This window comes from Diachasmimorpha longicaudata, chromosome 16 (assembly GCF_034640455.1).
Source record: "Diachasmimorpha longicaudata isolate KC_UGA_2023 chromosome 16, iyDiaLong2, whole genome shotgun sequence".
NCBI classification, from domain to species: Eukaryota; Metazoa; Arthropoda; class Insecta; order Hymenoptera; family Braconidae; genus Diachasmimorpha; species Diachasmimorpha longicaudata.
The window spans coordinates 2,528,898-2,552,832 of NC_087240.1; the positions used below are offsets into that span (position 1 = coordinate 2,528,898).

A 23,935-nucleotide genomic window follows, 5' to 3' on the forward strand; every position below is an offset into this window, starting at 1 on the left:
CTTCCGGCCATTTTGCTCTCGATAGTCTAGTCGATATGTGCCCGTAGCTGGGCCCTTCACACAAATTCGTAGAACCCATCGATTCCGCCCCTGTCGACGTAAATTTCCCTGACGCACGTGGTCCTGAAGACGTCCCAACGGATCGCGTCCACGGCACTACATCTTGTGCTCAGGTGATGAGGATCTTCCTGTGTAAAATATACATATTCCATTTATTTGATGAATACATTATATATACAGCATATAAAAAATATATAATCCATCGATTAAATCCAATCAATCAATTAATCGGATGAATCGGAAATTAATTAATCGGATTTGATCCAAATAAATTGAATGAAACCTTTAAACTAGATTTATATTATTTATATACATATATACATATGCATTACATAACTTTTTATTTTTGTGAAAAAAGTATTTTGCTGCGTGGTACATCAACCAAATAAAAGATCAACGCAACCAGTGCCCTAGTCCTCATCCACGTTTACACCAGAAATAGACAGTGTAAACATGAAAGTGAAGGAGTAAACAAATATACAAAAACAATACTGAGGTGGCACATCCCACTGTCGCAGTGATGCTGATATACTCCGTAGATATCCCAGTGAGATTTAGTGCTTCTCTTGGTTAGTATACCAGGACTGGGAAGGAGCTGGGGAACGGTATAACACAGACTGAAAATCAGGAATGAGAATCTCGGGTGCCAACCACCCGATCCAAATGTTTTCCCCATGTCCTTGGAAACCAAACACATTATCGAGAGCTTCGAAGCCGAATACGTGAGGGTAAACGTTATGGTAACACTTTAAATTAATTGAGAAAGTGGTTTTAAAAATGAATCATTATGGTGACACTTTGAGTTAATTGAGAAAGTGGTTTAGAAAATGAGGGGAAAATAGATTAAAAGGAAATTGCGAAGGAAATTAGGAACTTGGGGGAGTTTTAGGGAGGGGATTCAGGATATTGTTTATTGAATTTTGTTGAAAAGGTTTTTTATGGGAGATGCGACAGTTTCTGATCAGCTCGGTCCGGGGGTTGAAATGGAATTGGGAAAAAATGAAAAGTCAATCAAATTGACTTGAAACTTTTTTTAATGGGAAGGGTGGAAAGTTGTTGATGATTTGCGAATCAATGTCGTTGGGTTGACTGTTGAATAATTAATTTAAATTAGGGTTTTAATGAATTCAGACTGGGACAGTTTCTAATCATAGTTTTACGGGTGGATGGAGTTTCTGATCATGAAGTGAGACAGTTTGTAATCAGGTCGGCCCAGTGATTAGAATGGAATTGAGAAAAAAATAGAAAAGTCAATCAAATTGACTTCAAATGTTGTTTGATATAAAGGTTGAAGATTTGTTAATGATTGCGAATCATTTCTTTGGTCTGACCTTTGAATAATTAATTTAAATCAATGTTTTAATGAATTGAAACTTTGGAGCAGTTCCTAATCATAGTTTTACGGATGGGTGGAGTTTCTGATCATGAAGTGAGACAGTTTCTGATCAGGTCGGCTCAGTGGTTGGAATGGAAGACAGAAAAAAATAGAAAATTCAGTCAAATTAAATCCAAATTTCTTTTAAGACGAACTGTGAATATTTATTGATAGTTATGAATAATTTTTTTTGGTTTGAACGTAGGATAATTAATTTAAATCAGAATTTTGATGATTTCAGTCTTTCAAGCAGTTTCTGATCACAGTTTTCTGCGCCCCAATTAATTCGACCGAATTCATTTTCTCATTAACTATGACATTAATAAACAAATCACACGTAAAAAAAATACTGAAGATATTGGCGTAGTAATTAAAATAAAGTGTCATCTGATAACTCGAATTACCATCCGTATTAAAATATCCAAAAGTCAATGTTTTATGAAAAATCAAAAAACGGGGAGATCTCTGAACTTTTCAATAGACAATATTTATGTTTGATTCGATCTACATAGGCGGTATTAAGACAAACATTAAAAAAACAAATCCAACCCTTAGTTTTGGAGATAATGAACAACAAAATTTTACATTAAAATTGGAATATCTCAACCTTGTTATCCTGGCACCTAAAAGTGTACAAAATTTCAAATTTTCATCTCGATTATTTTTTGAGTTATTACGTAAACAAGCAATTCTAAGAATAAAAAATGAAAAACGACAACAAAACTGAATAGAGCATTAAAAAAAAAAATGAAATCGGTCAAACGGTTAAGGAAACACCGACGAAAAACAATTTTTAAAAAATCACTACATCTCCGGAACCACTCAACAAACGACCCTGAACTTAATCTTAAAACCTCCCTAATGAAAGCACTAATTGCCGTAAAAATTGCTCACACACACACACTGCCAACCTTCAAAAATATCTCTCCTGCAAAGTACTTCACACCTCTAACCATTTCCAATGAAATTACCCAAATCGAAAAAAAAATCGCGATTACAATTATAAACCCAAAACGACCATAAACCCACCATTCATCACCTTAAAATATTACCTTCAACCTGAAAGCTGATAAAATGGCACCATAAAATAATCAAGAAAAATTTCACAACGCGATGGAAAACATCGAAAAGATCTCCACGAGCGATAAACCCACCGCACAAAACGAATAATCGATCAGCTACTGCGGCGCCTCGCGCAGATAATTTCTCGTTAATTACCCTAAGATTAATATAAGTGGTCTTACACTACTATGGATTGTACTCCATACAAACCCCCCCCCCTCGGTCCAGCTTCTCGAGAATTATTTTGTGCTGCGGTGAGGATGTGGAGGTGCTCTTCCCCCGCGTTCGAGCGATAAAAGTCTCATGTTTATTCTTCTTTTTTTTATTTTCAACTTCCTCTTACCTTCCCCCTCATCCCCTGATCTATCGTACTCACTCGCACTTTCTCGGAGTCCACCACCTGCAAGTATCCTCGCATAAATCCTCCTTCACATCGCTAATAAATCCCGTGTTGCCTTCCGTTTTGCTCTTTTATTTAATCCTTTTTTCCTTTATTTCCCTGTGGCTTCTCTTTCATTCTGTCTTATGCCTCCGAGAGGTTTTTGGTTGTAAAATCTTCACTGAGCGTCGCTCGTCGCGTTAACTCCGAATATTTTTATCGGTTCGCTGTAGCCACCGCAATTCTCCGATGATCTTATGGACGTAGGGTAAAAAATTTTGAGAATAAGAATTTTCAGGAATTTGTTGTACTGGAGTAGAAAGTAGAAAGAAATGTTGAACATGAGTGCAAGTTTTGATTTGTTGATTAAAAATAATAGTTAAAATCTGGAGAAAAAAATCTGATTTTCAATAATTTGCACTTGAAGCGAATAAAATTCCAATAGAATTGAAATATTTCATAGAATTCCACCGATTCCAAATAGAAATATTTTTAATTTGTTATGAGTTTTAGTAATTTGTTTTCTCACCATTCCAATACCTCCCCCGCCCCCTCCCCTAGTTTCTGTACATTTTCCACTGATTTTTTCCTTGAATTTTGGATTGAAATTCGAATTTTGATGAGACGTTAAAGGTTTGGAAGAAATGAGGGAAAAAATAGGTTTTATTTTGGAAGAAGAGGGACGAAATTTAGAAAAGTTGGAAATCCAGAAAATTATAAGAATAAGATGTAAATAATTTTTAAACAATCATTTTTCTTTCTTAAATATCATTCATCCAGAAGTGTATGACGTTCCTTAATTTTCAAACTTTCATTAGAAATTAATTTCTTAGTAAGAAATATACAGTTTCCAAAGGTGTGAACCATTTCAACAATTCACTCATGAATAAGGGGGCTACGGCCCCTCCTCGCTCCGCCCACCGCGTCGCCCTCCCTTCGCAGTTGAATATCTCATTAGTAAACTAGGGGGCTAGCCCCCTCCACCCTCGACTCACCTGCGGAGGAGCTCGCTCCTCCCCTTTCGCTTCCAAAAGTGTGACCCATTTTAGTGATTCACTCGTAAACGAAGGGGCTAAGCCCCCTCTCCTCACTCGACTCATCAGCTGCGAGGGGGCTTAGCCCCTCGTTCGCTTCGAACAGTGTAAACTGTTTTAACAATTTATTCGTAAATTCAGGGCTTAAGCCCCCTCTTCACTCGACACATTAGTTGCGAGGGGGCTTAGCCCCCCCTCGCTTGACTCCCCCCACTCTCTTGCGATCCCCCCTCATTTTTTCCATCCACATGAGACTTCCCCCTTTGCTCCGCTCGTCAAATGCGGTGGGGGCCAAGCCCCCCCCCCTCACTTCCCTCACCTTTTCCCTTCAGCAATTCGACGGTCAATTTTCATTTTAATTAATAAAATTTATTATTCGTCAGAATACAAGTTCTCTAACACACAATAAATATTAATCATCATAAATTATTTATCACTAATTTTACACATAGAACTGATGTAACAACATCTCATGACACTTTTACATAATAATACGGTAATTGTTCCCTAAAATTTCTCACTTTGTAAATACCATAAATTATAATCAAATTAACTAAATAATTTCAATCATAAAAATATTTTTTCATTAAAAAAAAATCTCTAAAGATTCAGTTGTTGTTTTTTTTTCACTGATTCCAATTGGTCATGAACTCGGCTTTGTCGAGTTACTATCGGGGGCGGTGGGGGGTGAAAGGGGGTGGGAGGAGGAGGGAAAAGAGGTGGGGAAGATGGTTAAGAGAATCCACAGCACGAAGCAGGCATTCACAGCCCTTGAAAGCGAATCCTGATCCCGAGATATCTGGCGCCATCATCCATGCAACTGGCCACAATTTATTTATTCATTTTTACAGAAGTTTAGTACACCCGCACCAGGTGCTTCCTATGTATCTTTCGCATTAAATTCTCCTCTCTTTCTCTCTTCTCACCACAACCAACATTTCGTCCCGAGTGAATTCATACACTTGATATGGGCAAATATTTATGCAGTTTTGAAATTTCAAGGGAGAGAAGTGGGTACGTTAATTTTTCTAGAATGATTTATGAATCATCGAGGGGTTTTTTTTTTTTTAATGGAAGGACTAATGGCATGTCCACGCCATTTGTTAAATTACCACCTGGTGGTTGTTGGCACTGGCATGTAAATTCCTGCATCAATTAGCTAAAATTTTGCCTGCGTTGGTAATGTTACAAATTACTGAGTTAATGGACCATAAATCCATACATCTTCGTTGATAAAATGTACATTCTGGGGTAACTATTTTAATCAATCATTTTTATTTGAAGTCTTGATGGAGAGGAAGTGAAAACAGTTGAAATTATGATCTGGTAATTTTTTTGTTTTGGGGTTTGGAAAATATTACCGTATCGTTGAGCAACTGTTGGGTAATTATTCCCGAATGGTTGGGTCACTTTTAGGGAATGGTCGACAAATTTTAAGGACCACTACAATAATTTTTTTTGGAGGACCTTTTTTTAGTTTCGTTACCAAAAGAAAAATTTGCCTCTTGTCTTAAGGTTTGTTGGTATGTAAATATTTAATGAGCAGTTTATGTTCAAATTTTTATGGTGAATAGTTGAAAAAAGTCATCACAAAACGATCACTATCTGACTGAAATTCTCTGTTTTGAACTTGAGATAGAAATTTTTGAATTTGGGGTAACTCTTCACGAGTTTTGATGGAGCGTTGCGGATTAAAATTTTTCAAAAATCAAGGTGCTTGATAGTTTTTAAAATGAAAATTGTTTATGGTAGAAGCCACATAATTGAATACAGGAAACAAAAATTAAATCGATTGACCGTTTAGTTATCGAGAAATAATTACCGAAAATTCATAAATTGACCTGATTAATAATAATTACAATAAAAAATATTGTTATATTTTAGCTGTCTATACACAACCCAATCCATCAAGTGACACTATATTTTATCAATAAATTGCATTTTAACCTGTTCCACTCTACAGCGCATCAACTTTTTGCAGAGACTGTCGCCCAGTCGCCTTAATATTTTTCCCGCCAAATATTTCTCGTCTAAAAAAAAAAATAAAAACACAAATCACGAATATCATTACTCAACCGCAATAAAATATCCATCGCAACTACTTCACTGCAAAAAGCGTATAAACAATGCGATTTAATTACAAATATCCACAATCGTCGGAAAATTTATGGCCCTTGAATTTTACGAGAGCAAAACTCTCAACTGAAATAGTCCCTTTGTCCGCTCAATCAAGATGATACATTAAAATCGTAAATTATTACCCCTAAAGATACCCGTAAACACACGATAAAAATAATGAAATCGGATAACTCTCGTAGGGCAGAATAGGGTAGTGTCTACGGAATTGACCGGTCTAGCGACGAAAATTCCAGGGTCGGTGGAAGGCGTGGGAAGATGCTGGGGGGGTTATGGTTATTGCGGAAATATTTCAACGACTTAAGGTGAGTCCACGATGCCTCGATCTCCCCGGGATATTTATCATGATAAGTCGCGCGGTAGGAAAATCGTGAATGTTCATAGGATCGAATTAGCCCTTTCACGCTTTAACCCTCGGTCATACTATTTCTCACCTTCGTTTCCACTCGCCAGTGGAGCTCTTCACGTTCATTTTTGGAATAGACGATCGTTGGAAATATTGTTAAGGAGTAGTTTAACGGTAAAAATTTTATAAATTAAGATGTGAGAAAAATTGGGCTAAAGAAAAATTTATGTAATTGGACTGATAAGAGAATTAGGTTGATGTTGGTGAATGGATTCAGGTGAATGTTTTTTTCTAATTACGATTAGAAAATACATTTTGATAACAATTAAAATCTTCAGGTAATGACCGTTGGTATGTTGACCCTTTAATATTTAATTAATAATATTTTCAATTTTGATATTTTCACGCCAAAATATTTTAATTTTTCAATATTTTTTTTGTCATATTTTTGGTTGTTATATCTAAATATTACTTTATTTATCCAACTATTTAATATTTTTATGTATCATATTTTGTTATGATATTTTTCAAACGGGATATTCATAGATTCTTCCTTAGAATATCATCTCCACTTACTTTTCACCGTTTCTATCTCCATTGGCTCGTAACTTCAGCAAAAATTCCCCCGAGGGCATGAGGTATACAGCGTCCACTATAGTTGGCTTGCACAAATAAGGGCTACACCCGTTTACATAATTTAATACGATGAGCTTTGCCATGACAGTGCTGGAGCTACTGTTGATGCAGACGCATATTGGACTAGTTCACCTGGTTAGTTGGTTGGTGGGTCGGATACACATATCAGTATATGTTTACCATTCTCCATTCTCAGTTATTGTACTTCCATTTTTTCGTTTTCTCGATTTCATGGTAAATTATTCATTGAATCGACTCCAAAAAATATCACAGTTTTGCATTTTATTATGATTTTTTCGATAATTTTGAACATTCTTTTAAAAATTGAGGACAATCGACCACATTGGAACTTTCTTCTCATTAAATAATAACAAAATGCACAATGTTTTTTTTTTCATTTCAATTTTACTGCAAATTTCCCAGAAAAAAATTAACAAAAAACGGAAATTTTTACCATTAGATTGTATATAATGTATAATATATTATTTATTACATATCATATGTGATATATTATTTATTATATATAATATGTTATATATTATGTATTATATATTATAGATTAGATTTCTTATGGCAACTTATCGATTAAATTGATGCGAACAAATATAACATTTTCCTATCGTGTCATGATTTTCCCTATAACTTTGCACTTTCCTTTATAAATTTGGAAAAAATGACCACATGGAAATTTTCTAATCATTAAATACTAACAAAATGTAAGAATTTGATACTCTTCCCGTTAATTTCGTCGCCAATTTACCAGAAAAAACTTTAAAAAACTAAAATCCCCTCATATATTATATAATTACACATCATATATTATATCACACATGATATATTAAATATCACATATTATATCACATACATATCAATGAAAAAAAAATCCACTATTTTTTTTACCAGAGAAATTCGCAACTCCACATTTTTTTGTCTTCTCCTTCGACATCTTTTTCTTATCCCAGTTCTAGCCCTTCCGGGGATTTGATAAATGTCTCTGCCAAAATGGGGTCATCCGAGAGCCTAGCAGGCTAAAGGGTAAAGCCGAAGAGGCGAATATCAGTCGCATATTTATCCTCACGTCCTTAAGCACTTCGATAAACCTGATACGGCCACAAAATCCATCTTATCTCATCGTGGATTTTCCCAGACTCATGAAATGTGACACCGCAATATTTCAATTGCCAAGTTCTTCCATAATCTACATTTGTAAAGCCAGTGATTCTCAGATTAATTCGAAGATAAAAAATTCAATTAATAATGTCGTTGATATAGATTCAGAATATTTTGATTATGTGGTGCCAGTAGTCTAGATAAAATCTCCTGTCTCACTCTGATGGCGATCAATAATAATATAACGGAGCCATTTGTATCCATTTCTTGTTCTCACGTGCTAACGTGATCACAGTGGATCGCCCTTATCACAATGTATCACGTGTTATACCGATATTCGAGAATTTGTGATGACCCAGAATTGAGATAAATCGTTGAAGCTGGTGAGTGGGTCAGCGGATATTTTATGGAGGGAAAAGTTCGGTAGGAATTAGCTAATGCTGGGGGGGGAGGGTAATTGGGGTGTGTTGTATGTCAGGTAGGAATTAACAATGGGACCAAGCCTGGGCCAGGCTTGAACCAAGACAAGGCAATCCTGATTTTAGATGGGGTTATAGCTTGGGTCTAGGGTGGGATATGCTGGGAGTGAAGCATTGGATGAAGCTTGGGGAGGTCAGGTTGACCCAAGGGTGAGGCCCAACATGGGCCCAGGTCTGGGTATTAAATAGACTGCAAATGAAAATTAACACATATTTTGTTCATTATTTATTATTGAGAGTTCATGGTATGTGTGGACAACAATTAAGCATCTGACTATAGCTTTGTCGGGCGACTGTCGGCAACCATTGGCCAAATGTCGGCTCACTGTCGGCCATTCATCATCTCCTGCCATATAGGCTCGCTACCGGGCTTCGGGGTGAACTATCGAAACAACGTTGGCCCTAGACTGGCAGTATCATTGGTTGAAGCCAGACCTGTTGTCGGTGCTTGGCAATTGCTACCGGGATTACGGCAAAATTTATCTGCACCAAATAACCAGCAGTACTTGTCTTCCGTAAAGGGAAACGAGTTGTATACACGAAGAGGAATTACTACAAAAAATTATGAATCGTGGAATGTAAATTACAACAAGGAAGCGCGAAAGAAACAGGAAGAAAGAATGATGTTCCGCGAAGAGAGATATTCAGTAAAAATTACGGAACTCACTGTCGGCTCAGCGATTACGGAATCCACTCGGAAAATTTAAGTGACGATATCGCAATTTTTCAGGAGCAATTCCGGGGGAAAATTACGAGGGAAATATGTCATTTCGGGGTAAAATTACCTGACGGGTCTGGTGAATTCTGTATGACTTCATTTCGCTGCGAAATTACGGATGAGATACGTCACTTTTACTGAATATTTCATCGGCGGATATTTTAGTAAATTGATATTTAAATATTGATAGTTTATAGGAGGTTTTTAGGTCAATTGAGAAGGCGCGGGGCCCTCGCCCTTTTGGAGATTGATCGCGATTTTTTTCTACGATTGGGGAACTAGAAAATATTGTCTGAATTTATTTCCAAATTTTCCGAACGCCCAGATATATAATCACCTGATTTTTCTTTTTTTTTCAGTAACGAAATAGACGACAAGATTTTATTCAAATGCTTTTTCATATTTTGGGACTCATAAGCCAATTTTCAGTCCTTCTCCCCCTCCCGTAGTTGATAAGAGCTAATTAAAAAAAAAAAATTAATGAGCCTAAATTTTTTCAACGAGGGGAGAGTGGGATAAAATGAGACATCTCCAATAGTTCATTAATTGAAATCGGTAAACTGACATTTTTTTTCTCATTATAAAACTCAGTTTTTTTAACATTAAATTTAAAAAAAATGTTCGATTTGTCCACTGAGATGTGGAGTTATTAATGAATGAATTACGGTCCATTTTACCTCAATTACCTCTATGCAAACTTTGATTTTAGTTTCAGTATCTCTGATAATCAAAAAAAAAAGTTTTAACTGCCATAAAAGTTGATTCTCCCCCGAGTTTTCCCCCCTTTATTATCACTTTTTCTTCTCCAACTTCAAAAATATATAGTATTTTATATATCTGACAAATATATACTATCACATAGTAAATATACATAACCAATAAAAAAATATAAACACATAAAAGCCTTCGTACATGAAAAAAAAAACAATAAAAGTCATGTTCACGAAATGACCTGTAATTTCCCCAAAAAATGACACCTCATTTTTGTAATCCCTCGACTGCATAAAAAATTGATGACAATTCGTTGGAGGGTGGGGACCTATCTGTTGATTCATTTAACACGGAATACCTCCCAAAATGTTCTCACGCACTTGTCAAAGCAGAATTGTATCTGCGACGCAATAACAAAAATACTAGACCCTATCTAGAGCAGACCTAAATTGTGAATCGATTTTCATCCCGCCCTCGAGACTCTCCTCTCCATTCCGTGAATTCCGCATTATTTTGGGTAGAAATTCGTCCCCAGGCTTCTGAACTCCCCTCAGTCCCTTGCGGAATCAGATAAAACTCGTAACAATGAAGCCATGCCCATCCCCTTATCACCAAAATGTCGCCTCGAAATTAACTGAGCCGTGTAACTGCGTTCATCGACGAAAAAAAAAACTTCAATCAAGTGTGTTTTATACTTTATGGCGATGTATTCGATTTTCAATATCTCAATAACTATTTCCCTTAATTGGGATAAGATCTATCAATTAAATACCACACCCTATCACTAACCATTAATTACCGCAGTGATTTTTTTAGTAATGAGTAGGCCTCGTCGTCAGTTATATGAATAAAATATTCCTAAAAGGGTTTAGTGGGGAGGATTTTAAGGAATGGCTCCTTGTGACATAATTTTAATAGTTTATTATATTTGTAGTATTTTTTATTTCGATCATTTATTGTTGAGTTGACTTATTTTACCTTTGGTGTATCAATAACCGCTCCATCGATTCATCAAATTCACTTGTGCACCGATAAAACAGAAGAGTAGCGATGATGTTGCGGAGTGGAGGCGTTCAAAACAACGTCAGGGCCGTAGTGAGGGATTAGAACCCCTCAGGACATTGGGGGCCACAGTTCAGGGAGTCATCTGCGGTTTTCAACTTCGAAATGTTCGAAATTTATGAAAAGTTGAGTGTCATTTATGAAGGGTTGAGTTGTTGTACTTATTGAAGATAAATGTGTGTGTTATTTAGCGTGATAATAGTAGATAGTAGAGTCGTGGGAATATTAATTTGTTATTGGTATTATCATTGAAAATCGAACCTACTAGAATGAAATATAAAATATATTTAAACTAGCGTGTCACCTCGACTGCGACGATGATGTAAATGTTGGCTTTCCATATTACTAAAGGAGCAGATGCGGTATTCTCGAATAATCGAATTCCGATATTCGAGAATCGATTATTTTTAGATCGATTTATGAAAATAATCGATGCTCATGAACGTCATATCCGGTCGAATCTTCAGTGTTTGGCGCGCGACTTCTTATACTAGTAAACCTGAAATTTCGAGATGAGAGAATCGATTATTCGACTAATCGATTAATGAAAACAATCGATGGTTATCGACGTCATGCGTGGTCAAATCACCAGAGTACCTGATGCGTGAGGCGCACCCTCCTAAAAATCGAAAAATCCCTCATCCTTCGATAATCGATTATCAAATGATCGATTATAAATATAAAATAATCGATTATTTCCATGAATCCGTCAAGTTTAATACATGAGAAATGCCATTTTTAGTTACCAGCATCATCACGCCCACAATCGATTATCGATCCTCGAACTCTCGATTATCGATCCTCAAACAATCGATATAAAATACTCGATTATCTCCATAAATCCATATTCAATAACTAACCCGTCTCCCTTTTCACATCCACCCAACTCATGAAAATACCCCAAATCTCCACCAATCGATCACCAAATGATCGATTATCCCCATAAAACAATCGATTATCTCCCTGAATCCGCCATATTCAATCCCCAACCCTTCTCCCTCTCCCCATAAAATCCATAACATCGTAATCCTCATCCCCCGCCTAACCCATCCTCAAAAATCAACCCCAAAAAATACCCCATTCAACAATTCCTCCCACCCCCAAATACCGCCGTAAAAATCGATAACTCACGTGTCCAAGCGAACACAATAATTAGCGATCTCCAGGGTCAGTGGCCCTTATGTCCACTGTAAAACGTAAAATCGGCACAACACACAGCGGAAGTAGCGCAGTTCACCCTCAAAAGCGCCGTAGGAACAGGAGGAAGCGAAACGACCGAGAGACCGTGAGGGGTAGACCAGCGGTGGTGGGGGGGGGCGGAAGGTGCGGGGTGAGGGTGGGGGGAGTAGTGTTTCTCTCGGTCGATCTCTAGTCCGTTGCCAGGCAACCGGATCCCACGCCTCCCAGCCCCTCCGACCCCGGTGTCGGTGCCGTGGCGCCACCTGCTACCCCTCCAGTATCGAGATGCGCCCCGAGTGAGACTGATCGAGGCCCCGGCCTCTCCTCGCGGCCCGAACACTTCGCCGTTCATCGGTTAGTTTTTCATTTAATTTACGGTTATCTGTCAGTGATAATTGTGAAGTGCTATCGCAACGAGCCTAAGTAACATGTAATTAGTGGCCAGATGGAATTTTTATACGACGGTGACATCAACAAGGAGTTACTCGGAGCCAGGGGAATGTGGTAGATGATTTTATTTTAATATATCGATCGGTGCGGAATGTTTTGCTCGTCTTCGGTGAATCGTGCGACTGAGGGCTCGTCTGACGATTTGTTTATGTTGTGGGGGTTTAGCCGGTTTTACGATTTTTTTCCGCATTTCCGTGGATTTGCCGCTGGGAACAACCCCTATTTGCGAAGAGGGTGCGTTGCTCCCTTCCGGTTTGTTGGCAATCAGCCCGCGCGAGGGTTTTGGGGGTGAAAAGGGTGAGGAGGGGTGACAGGTTTTGATGGGGTTAGTGGAGTTTTTTGGAGTCTCCGGTGGGTTTTTTCGCATTTTTGGAAACTGGCCGGTGGGTTTTGGGGGTTTTTGGGGCACTTGAGGTGTGGGGGTGGACATCTGGGTGTGGTGCTGGTATTTTTGTGGTGTTTTCGGGGTGAGGATGTTCGGGTCTGATGAGTGGGGTGAACAAGGTGGCAGGCAGTGGTGCAAAATGTGAAATTCGGAGAGGGGATGGTAATTTGGAGAAGAGTTGGGGGAGAAAGGGTGGGAAGAGGGGGAGGGGGAGTTTTTGATGGATATCTCGGGATCTGGGGGGGTGGGGAAATTTTTCGTGGGACATTTTTTGGGGAGTGAAGTGAGTACTATAATTAATGTGATTACGAAAAATTCGGTATCTTTTTTGGATTCGAAGATATTGCCCGAAAACTGAATTTAGAGATGAGTCAAGTTATCTCGTTGGAGGGTTTTCTTCTAACGTTTCAGATTTCCCCAGAAAATTCAGGAAAATGTTAGAGTTTTGGGCGATATTTTGCGCAGGATGAGAATTTCTTAATTCATTCAAATTTTTAGTTTGACAGTTTAATACGAATATTCGGTGGTGAATTATATTGAATTTTTCAATGAAATCAGAAATTCCATGACTTTTTTCCCGCCAAAATCGCACTTACTGTGGTTATTCTACAAATTTAGAAATGTTTATTGAGAAAATACTCTTGTTGATGCCAAGTATTCATTTATTTCGGTATTAACAGTATTTTCGTTTTATTGTTGTAATTCTTCAGTCAAGTCATTAATCGACACTTATCAATTCTGATTAGATTTCAATTACGTTAATTAAAGTTTTGCGGTAGTTGGTGACGTAATAACCAACAACAGGTTACTTGCCGGAATTTGATGATTTAGTAGATGTCAATTTACCATTTACTTGCTTTTATAGAAATACAATAATTATTCAGTGTTTCATGTTCTGATTTTGTTAGTTCTGATAAACTCATGAATAATTTCCTTAGATTCTAGTCTTTTGAAAACGAAAATTGAGTCAATTAAATTGATTTAGAGTTCGTAATATCCAAATTTGAATGACTCGTTTTCCAAAAAATCCAAAATAAAATGTTCGCGAAGGTGAAAGGCCAGTCCCAAATATCCAAAAACATTAAATTATTCAATTATCGTAGTATTCAATAATTTTGTAGAATTTATAGTTGTCATTTTATAGTATTGTTATTCAACAATTTACTGTCAATATTCCTTTTTTGGTCACTTAACTTGTTGAATTAATTCTCACGTGAAATGTTTGTTGTGTGTGGCACAATAAACATTGCATTATTCTGTTGATCTTCACATTTTGATTTTTCTTTGAAAATCTTGCTTTTCTATCCAACATTTTAATTCTGATTTTTATTACTTTTTGAATCAAAAAATAATCCGTCCGTTTTACTAGTTTTTTCTCTCATTGTTTATTAATACAAAATTTTTTACTACATTTTCCAGTCGTTTCATTTTTCCCCGGATTTCCATATTTCCACCAAAAAATTCTAAAATTTCACTTGAATTCCGCTAAAAATTTCCAAAATTTTTCCATAAAAAAAATTTTTAATTAACTCGAATTAAAATTAGCATTTCCTTCTGATTGTCATCGATATCCTAATCCCTTGCGGTGATTTTACGTTGTGCAGAAACGACCTCACCCCTCACACCACCCCCTACCCCCCATTACTGAGCTTAATCAAGGCTCAGTGAGTGCGTACATCCCGTGTCATCAGTCATTTGCTCTGTGTCCGTACGATTGCTCTTCTCCGCAACCCCAAACATAAAAGGGTTGAAATAGAACCCCCCCGGCATATGACGGAACAATTTTGAATGCCTGGGGTGGGAGGAGGGGGTGAGGGAGTAGTTGAGAGTCAACTATCATTCTACAAATGTACATGAAAAATGTTTTTTTTTCTTCTCCAAGAATTTTTTTTTTAATTGTTATGTACCAATGTAGAAAGGGTGAGAGAGACGGTCGAGGGATATTTTTTAATGGTGAGGGGAAAAAATCCTCGTTGAGGAGAATGAACGCACTTTTTAACCCTCCGTTGGTCGGTGGATGCTCTGAAATTTTTCTTCTTTCACGTGCAGACATTGGTGTTGTCCCCCTGTTTGTCGTAGACACTAGACTGTTCGACACTCTAGGAGTTCGTCTCTTCAATCTTTCTGCTCACGTATTTTTTTTTTTCTTCCCTTTTGTGGGGGGGATGACAGACATGGCGAGTTGTTACGGAACGGCTCGGGGAGTCAGACCCTCACTTCTCGAGTCGAGTAGCCCTTAAATGTAGAGGGTGATGAGGGAGAGTGAAATATATTCGATATAATGTATAGAATAAAATGTATTCGTTAAAAGATATTTTATCGAATAAAATATATTCGATAGAATATATTTTCGATGTAATATATTTTTTACTGGGTTTCGAGGTTTGGGGAGGGATATAATAAGCGGATTTTTGGATTTTTGATAAAGGGGTGAGAAATAATGACGAGGGGAAGTGGACAAATGGAAATAGTTTCGATAGTTTGGGTGAAGAGGGGTGGAGGGGGGGGGGTGAACATCACAATGCATTACAAAAACTAAAATCGATTGATCGATTTGTTTTCTAGAAATAATTTCAGAAAGAAAAATTTTGAAATTTTCATAAGTAAGAACACCTATCTTATAATTATACTCATATGTAAAATATCTAATTATAATTCAATTATGCATTCACAATCAATCAATTAAGTGATACCAAATACTTTCAAAAGATAGCGCTTCAATCCAGAAATACAGACTTTTTCCCACCGCACAAACTTTCTGTAGAGACTGTCCATCACAACAACCTTAATATAGAATTTCTATCGCCGAGTGCGCCATATCCGACCATTTCCACATTTTCATACATCATCACTATCAAAAACCCCCTCCATCACATTACATTTTTCTCAAAAATATATTTTTTTTCTCACCATTCAAAATTATGTAATTTTCATATTAAACGAAGATGAAAGGAGTGAGAGCGATGGGACATATTCTAGTGGCAATCAGCGGCTATTTCAATTATCCATTCACAATCGATCAATTAAGTGATACCAAATACTTTCAAAAGATAGCCTTTCAATCCAAAAATACAGACTTTTTCCCATCGCACAAACTTTTTACAGAGACTGTCCATCACAACAACCTTAATATAGAATTTCTATCACCGAGTGCGCCATATCCGACCATTTTCAAATTTTCATTCATCACCACTATCAAAAAACCCCCTCCATCACATTACATTTTTCTCAAAAATACATATTTTTTTCTCACCATTCTAAATTATGTAATTTTCATGTTAAATGAAGATGAAAGGAGTGAGAGCGATGTGAAATACCCCAGTGACAATCTGCGGTTCCCCGTAAATGAGTGAGAATGATATACCGCAAAATGCGCTCAACATTTTCGTGAGAGATATTCAGTAATTACGTTGAAAATGAATCAGGTAGCCCATTGAGCTCCTTCGGATTGACCTGGAGGCCATTACATCCACACGTGATGTAAAATGTGCCAATTGTTAATGATACTGTTGCTGTTACATTGTATGAATATTCCATGGAGGTGGATAAGGGAAAGGTGGTCGAGGCCATGAGATACGACCACAGTATTTCTTACAGTTAAATAAAAAAAAATTGACGGGTAGCGGGCCCTGTGGGGGTAGCACGATTCGCGGCGAATATTACACTTGGACTTGGGTCATGTGAAATGATAGAGATGAGAACGATTGGGGGTGGGTGGGAGGGACGTCGTGAGGGTGAGAGGTAGGGAGAGAGAGGGAGATAGAGAGAGAAAGAAAGTGAGAGAGAGAGAGATGAAAAAAAAAAATATTGCATATAAAGGGCACCTGATGAAGGGAGCTGACGACGTGCCTCGGCCAAGGCCCCCTCCCCCCTCCCCATTTTTTTCAAAAATAAAAACATATAACGAGGCAATTTCGCGTATTGCTGCTTGTCGGCCTCTCGGAAGGGTAGTCTCACGAATTGTTGTCAGATTGGATGCATAAGTTTGAGGGGGAGAACGGTGGAGAGAGGGGGGGGGGAGCAGGTTGGGATTTAAAAACGATCAAGTTCAAGATTTCTGAGAAAATAATTATTTAAATGGAAGTGGAAGGCTGCTGAATTTGCAGTAATATTTACTGCAAATTCGAGAATAATTTTTAGCATCAAAGGGTGAAATTAAATATTGCAGGTGGTCTCTTTATTGAAAATAAATGATGGGAACGTTTTTTGTCGGTGATCTATTGCTTGAATTAAACGAAATTTTTGAGGGGAATTTGTTTAAGGACAAATTGATAGGAAATAATTGGGTGTTTGAATTTAAAAACTGGTTTGTAGTTGGAATTGAGAGGGGATATGTGGGAACTGGTGCAGCAATTGTATGATAAAAGACAAATATCAGTTTATTGATTTGATATTGGTCGGATATGAATTGACAAGAAATTTTTCAATGAGAATTTAGGGTATTTGGTTGGTGAAATGAAAGATAAAAATACATCATTCGATGAATTATATATTTTTCTGAATTCAACATTGAAAATAGAAAAACAGACACAACAGATACAAATGATGACAAATATATAGAAAAACTATGTAAATATTTGGAAAGAATTTTGATTTACAAATATGTTTCTTGATTCGTTATTTATTTACTTTTGAGTATCAAAATAAGTCTTTGAAATATAATTTTTCAAAATTGATCATTGCAAAGTCCTGATATAATAAATAAACAAATTTACTATAAGAGCTTCAATCCTTTAAATCACCAAAATAAAATAAAAATTGAAAATTCCAAAGGCCTGCGATTTACTGATATCGATTGTTATCGACTTTAATTCTTTTTTTAGACTTCACTTTTTGTCATATCTGAGCTAACCTGATTCTTACATTACTAGCACCCATTGGAATGATCAATCACGCCGATGTTATCGATCAGTAATTAAGTGAGATCTCAATCTCTCTTAAACAATATCTTATCTCACCGTTAAGCCCAATATTATATTGAAATGTTAGACATCCGACTCATACCCACGTGTCCTAAGCTGCCACTCACTTAAAAAGCAAGCGGGGGTCCGGGTTTATCTGACCAAAGGCATGCGATCGTTACTTTTGCGTTATGAGTTCTTTTCTTCGTTTTTATTTCTAACAATTCCATTGCTAGCACGTTCCCGAGGCAATAATATATATGAACTACTTTGAACGTCGCGCCGGGGACTCGTACCAACTAAGCCACCGGATACCAGAGAAATTCACTCTCAAATTAACCAGAAACACCACCTAACCTTCTTCAGGCATCAAATAATTCGAAGAGAATTAGAATTAGAACGACGTATTTTAAACATTACTACGCAAGAAAAAGAAAACCCTGGTTTAAGGGGAAGAAGTTGAGTCGTAAGGTCATGTCGTAGATAAATAGAGCCAGGGCCAACCATCACAGTCTAGCAGAATCACTGGTACGGGTTGAGATCATCAGCTCGTCAAGTTGTAAATGTGGACGCGAGGATGAGAATATCGAACGCGTCCTCTGGGAGTGTTCATTGTATAATGAGGCTAGACAAATAATGAGTAAAAAATTATGCGACCAAAAGTTTTTTTCACCGTATTATGCTGGGGAATTTTTGGCCAGACTAGAGAAAAAATCCATTGTGATCATTAGTGAATTTCTAGAAAAATGTTCGATAAGTATTGAAGATCAATGTAACCTCCTTGTATCCTACCATTTGTATGCAAATTAAACCTACCAGGTTTTTTTTTATTATTAAGCATTGAAACCTATATGCCAGGTTTATTAGCTCAATTGTAAATATAATATAGAGTACTGCACGTATGGGCATTTAGATTTTCAGACTACATTCTTTCGGAAATTTATCAATGGCATTAATAACTATGGGATTTAGATCATGTACAATATTCGATATTGTGCACGGAAGTGGACAGTATTTCACTATTTTGTTCATCATTTTCCTTCTCTGTTCTTCGAATCTCGGGCATTCCCACACAATGTAGTTGATGTCTTCTTCTAGGTAGCTGCATTCACATGTAGAGTCTTCGATAATTTCAATCCTAGTCAACGATGCGTTCAAATTGTAATGATTTGCTCTGATACGATTTACCCACATAATTGTGTGACGCTGTAGCTTAACAAATTTATGAAACCATAAACCTACCAGGTTTCAATCTGAAAAAAAATTCCGCTCCGTACGTCATTTTTAAATAGATATTCTCCTCGTCTATTATTTGTTTTTTTTTTTAAGTTCTTCACTTTTAAATTGTCCTCGAAAATCAGTTTAGGGTAATCCATGGACCCAGGGAATCAGTTTAGGGAATCCATTGATTCATCTACGCAAAACCTGTTGGTGGTCTAGGCTCACCGTAAAAGTAAAAGTAGATTTAAACTGAGAAACACTCGGGAAATGTCTCACTCGTATTTCAATCCCTCGGTGAACACGAGAGCTCCCTCAAAGCCTCAAAAGACGGCGCTGAGTGGTGTGAGCATGTGGAAAGGAAACCCAAGTGAGACAACATCACTCTCCATCTTTATCCCATCAACACGCATTTTCAAGGTTTTGAGGGGAGAAAATCTTCGACGCCAACATTCCCTTTGCAGGGAGAAAAGCTTCTGAAGGAAATACTATCCTCACGGGGGAAAATGACTCGAGGATTTCTGATATTCTCTCTCATTTATTTTCAAAGCCCTCGATGGGCTCTTCTGAGTGTCGCTGTAGATTTGTTGAAAGCCTTAAGTTTTCACATTCGACAGGAGACAAAAAGCGGAACGAGATTCAAAGTTTAAAGTCTTGGAAGGAGAATCGATCCTCTTTGGCGCCGGTTTGTCAGTCCTATCGTCTGTTCCTTTCCCTTCGCATATCATACAAATGCTCACTTTGTATGAATTCTGAGTAGAGCCCTTGAGGGATGACTATTCGACGTCTGAGGGGATATCACTTCTTATGTCTATCGTGTAAAGATGGAGTTGTTGATCCTTGAAGATATTATTTTCGTTTTTTTTTTATTTGCGGGGAATTTTGACGAGGACTTGCAACTGGCTCTCGCTCGAATGTCTTCAATCACATCTGAAATATTTATTGAATATTTAATATTTAATATTTATACGATTTGGATGTAACTGAGAATATTTCCAGACACATTTCATTATTTAGTAATAAACATAATAATAAAATATATAATTTAATAATATAATTTAATTCCATTAAATAAATTTTCTAAATGACACATTCGTATAACTCGATGAATGAAACTAAGTCGATAAATAAAATTTATCAAAACTAAAAATGGTCAAAGCCCTCGGATATCTCCAAGAGAATTAAAATTTCCGCACATCCCCTGTAGCGTCGTAAATCAGCCCAGGAATTTTCATCCCTCAGGTAGAAGAAACCGTTCTGTCCAAACAAAACCTAAACAGAAATAAATAAATAAATAATGACAAAACAGCAATAATATTCTCACCATTATTTGACTGGTACTGTCTGGCCTTGATTTTAATTACATTGGCCCACGTTAATAGGTATCAATGCGTTGGAGTGAGTGCGTTAGCCATGATGAACGAAATAGAAAGGATAAAAGGGGATGGAACTGAGTGGAGAAGCCTGAGAGCATTTACTTCACGAACGTTAAAGAACCCAACGCCCACGCACTCCCAAGCATTTGGTACATAACGTCCATCAGCGGTTGAAAATAAAGAGAAAGAAGAGAAATAACTGAGATGAAAATTTTGCGTAGTGGTGCTCGGTTCGATGAGAGCGCTGGGGTATAAGGGCCACATAAAACGACGGAGCCGTAAAACTATGATTTACTGCTTGTCACTGATGCATCCACGTCGGACGTTATCCGAACCGCAGACGAGGAATATATTCTCTTTCCGTTTTCTTTTCATCTCCGTTACGCACACGTGCGCTGACCAGGGGAAGGGGTGGAAATGGTTTTTGTAACATTTTGATGGGCTTTGTCATGGCCAGAGGGGGAGGTAGAGCATTAACGATAAATGAGGAGACCCCAAAAAAAGGCGGGAAAAAATATTTGAATGAGGAGTGGTGATTAATGGATTTAATTTTTCATGTGTGGAAAAGAATTTTATTTGATTGGGACAACATTTATCGATTGAATAAGACAGCGATTGGATAAGATTTTTATCATCAAGACGGGAAGTTTATATAGCGTTCCACATTTCTTGTGACGTCAAAGGAAATCTTTGGATAAGATTTTGGATGAGGTAGGAAGGGGAACAGGATAATTCTCCATATGATTTTTGCAAGAAAAATTACTGAAAAAATGGGTAGTCCAGACCGGGGTTTGAACCCGGGACCTTCCGATTACGCATCGGGTGCTCCTCTCCCAACTGACAGTATTAGTGAATGTTACGTATCACTGTAATTTTTTTTATGATGAGGAGTTCTTGACGGTAATTATGTGGGTAAAATATTTTTAAAAGGATTTAGTGTGAAGGATTTGAAGGAATGACTTCGTTTGCCATAATTTTAATAGTTTATTATAGTTGTAGTATTTTTGGTTACTATTACTCGTTGGTGATTTTGATTACTTTACCTTTGGTAACTAAATAATGAATGGAGGCATTCAAAACAATGTCAGGGCCGTAGTGAGGGGTTGGAGCCCCTCGAGATATTGGAGACCAAAATGCAGTGGAGCCATCTTGCGGTCGTTTTCAACTGTGAAGGGTTCGATTCTTGAGTCATTTATGAAACGCTCAGTGTACTTATTAAAAATAAATATTTGTGGTATTTAGCGTATTGATAATCGATGTTAGAATCGCGGGAAAATTAATTTTTCATGGACATTATCATTCAGAATTGAATATGCTAGGATCAAGTATAGAATGTACTTGAAATAACCATATTATTATAGTCTTTTACCCCCTTTTTTCGTGAATGCAGATTACATGAGGGATGGGCTAAAGGGAATGAATGATTAAAGGCCGTAGCGGAGGGGATGAGAGTGTCGTTCTAACTGACGTCGATTAAATCCACTATGGTGCCCTAGTGATTAATTATTACTCCATTCCCATGAGCCGTGTAATTAACTGAATTTTGGGCGGTGTAAAGGAAAATGGATTTTATTCAATACTTTTTGTAGTCGAATTATCGTTGCTACGGCGACTACTGGGAGTGCTAAATAGCGAGGAGGGGGAGGTTTCTCCCTTTCCTCACGCAGGGAAATATTAAATAAAAATGACGCATCTTTTCCCTAATTCTGACGCGACATCTAGTGGAGAAAAATTTTAGAGCGGAATTTTTTCAGAACTTTCGGTCATTTTCCCCTAAATTTTCTGTGAAAAATTACAATACTCGAACGTAAATTTTCTCAATCACTTTTGTAATCGGTAATCGAACTTAAGTTCTGTAATTTTTACTGATTATTTTTCCCACCCAAATTTCAGCCAATAGAATTGCACCATTTGTTGATATTTTGTATAGCCTACCTCGAATATCAGCGATAATTTTTTGAATATTTTGGTAAACAAACGACACTTAACCAAATAAACCTCTTTTCATGTCATGGCACAATTCTCTTGGCCGAAATTTGGATAGGAAAAATAATCTCCTGAATACCACTCGAGCTTCAAAATTATAGAATATTTCCCTCTAGGTTCCCTGCATACAAATGAAGTCGTCAAGTTTTTCAGGAAAAATCACTCGTGCTTCGCACTCGTGATTTTTTAGCCTGAAAAACTTGACTCCTTCATTTGTTTGCAACGAATCTATCGGGAAATATTCGATAATTTTGAACCACTTGTGGTATTATATGTGAATATTTACGTTCATTAGTCCATTGGCAAATGACGTTTCATTTAAAAATAACAATTTCCGTGGGAATTTTTTCGTGAACTGATGAACTAGAACGAGATTTTTTTTAATTCTCAATTTACTTTCGAAAATTCCTTAAAATAATTTATTTATTTGTTTATCTATTTATTTTTGCTTCCGGATGAAAGGATTGTAATCCCCTACTTTGAAGTGTTCGATTTATTCATTAAAAATTATCCAACTGTAAAATTCCGTAAATTTCCCTCAACAATTGAGAAATTTTTATGGATCGAATGGTAAAAATAATTCACCAGCTTCATAAAAATCACTGAACGTTAAATATTTTTTTCATTTCAAAGGCATAATGAGTCGGGAAGTTTCTGTGATTTTATTTCTTCGGAAAAAATTACATGACCAGTTCGTGCTTTGTTCGCCGATGAACCAGAGAATTCACTAAACGTTTCAGATTTCTTCTCTTCCATTTCGATAAAAATTACCGGAAAACGATTTCCCATTGCGCATTACGTGAATCGTTCCGTAATTTTTACTGATCATTTCTATCTGTGCATCAACACAAACCTGGAAATGCTGTTATTTCGTGTTACATATTTTTTTTTTCCGTATATAGTCGTTATTTCCACAGTATTTCTTTCCGCAAAATGACTCTCACGAATTGAGCACGTCAGCCGGAACAATAACACCCGTGTGAACAGGAAGAATTATAATTGTCGATAACAATGGTACCGGCTGTAACCGGCATTTCATGGGACACGACTGAGATGGGTTACGATGGATCCCTTCGAGTGCTGACACTGAGACCTGGTGAATCTTCTAGTTTCCTCGGTTATAGGAGAGTTCGGTTGATGGTATTGAGTGGACTCAGGTGAACCTTTTTTTCTAATTCGTTTTAACGAACTACATATTTGAGGGACGTAGGGCCTGACTGGAGAGGGTCACATGATCACAAATTACGATTATAAATAAATTGTTTGAAATAATTATTTGATTAGAGTGAAACATAATTACCAGTCTACGGAAACAATAAACGAAAGTCGGTA

At 37.1% G+C, this 23,935-nt stretch overlaps 1 protein-coding gene across 10 annotated transcripts in view; it reads left to right on the forward strand.

The window, feature by feature from the left end:
* The window catches only part of LOC135169958 (SH3 and multiple ankyrin repeat domains protein 2), a 198,607-nt gene that overhangs the window by 116,933 nt on the left and 57,739 nt on the right, over positions 1 to 23,935 (forward strand). The window contains exon 1 of one of the 10 annotated variants that reach the window (XM_064135400.1): positions 12,525 to 12,791. The exons of the other annotated variants lie outside the window; for them this stretch is intronic. The gene's annotated coding sequence lies outside the window, so the exon portion shown is untranslated. Of the gene's footprint in view, positions 1 to 12,524; positions 12,792 to 23,935 lie in introns of those variants that run through there. 10 annotated transcript variants of the gene reach the window in all.